Source organism: Cynara cardunculus (assembly GCF_001531365.2).
Source record: "Cynara cardunculus var. scolymus isolate 2C chromosome LG 16, CcrdV1, whole genome shotgun sequence".
In the NCBI taxonomy this organism is placed as follows: Eukaryota; Viridiplantae; Streptophyta; class Magnoliopsida; order Asterales; family Asteraceae; genus Cynara; species Cynara cardunculus.
In genome coordinates, this window is record NC_037543.1 from 7,250,311 (window position 1) to 7,251,171 (window position 861).

An 861-nucleotide genomic window follows, 5' to 3' on the forward strand; every position below is an offset into this window, starting at 1 on the left:
ATGAACTTCCAGGAGTTCCTCCGGAAAGGGAAATTGAATTTACAATTGATCTTGTTCCGGGAGCTGCACCTATCTCAAAGGCTCCGTATCGTATGGCTCCRAYMRAAATGAAAGAACTTAAGGAACAACTTGAAGATCTTTCTAATCGTGGTTTCATTCGACCTAGTGTATCTCCATGGGGTGCATCGGTCCTATTCGTTAGAAAGAAAGATGGATCGATGCGGTTGTGTATTGACTATCGGGAACTAAATCGGGTTACGGTACGTAATAAATACCCTTTACCCCGTATTGACGATCTTTTCGATCAACTCCAAGGGAGCAAAATATTTTTCTAAGATCGACTTAAGGTCTGGATATCACCAACTCCGGATCGGAGATCAAGATATTCCTAAGACTGCATTTCGTACTCGATATGGTCATTACGATTTCATTGTTATGCCATTCGGGTTAACTAATGCTCCAGCAGTTTTTATGGATCTTATGAACCGAGCTTTCAAAGATTATTTGGACGACTTTGTTATCGTTTTTATTGACGATATTCTCATATATTCAAAGTCGAAAGARGATCAYGAAACTCACTTGCGTATTACTTTAGAAACTCTTCAAAATAAGAAGTTGTATGCAAAGTTTTCTAAGTGTGAATTCTGGTTGCATCAAGTTGCATTTTTGGGCCACATTATCTCCGGCGAAGGCATTAAAGTCGATCCTGCAAAGGTTGAGGCTATCACTAACAGACCAAAACCAACAAATGTTTCTGAAGTCCGAAGTTTCCTAGGTCTGGCAGGTTACTATCAACGGTTTGTTGAAAACTTTTTCCGGATCGCGCTCCCTATGACTAAACTTCTTCGAAAAGAATTTAAA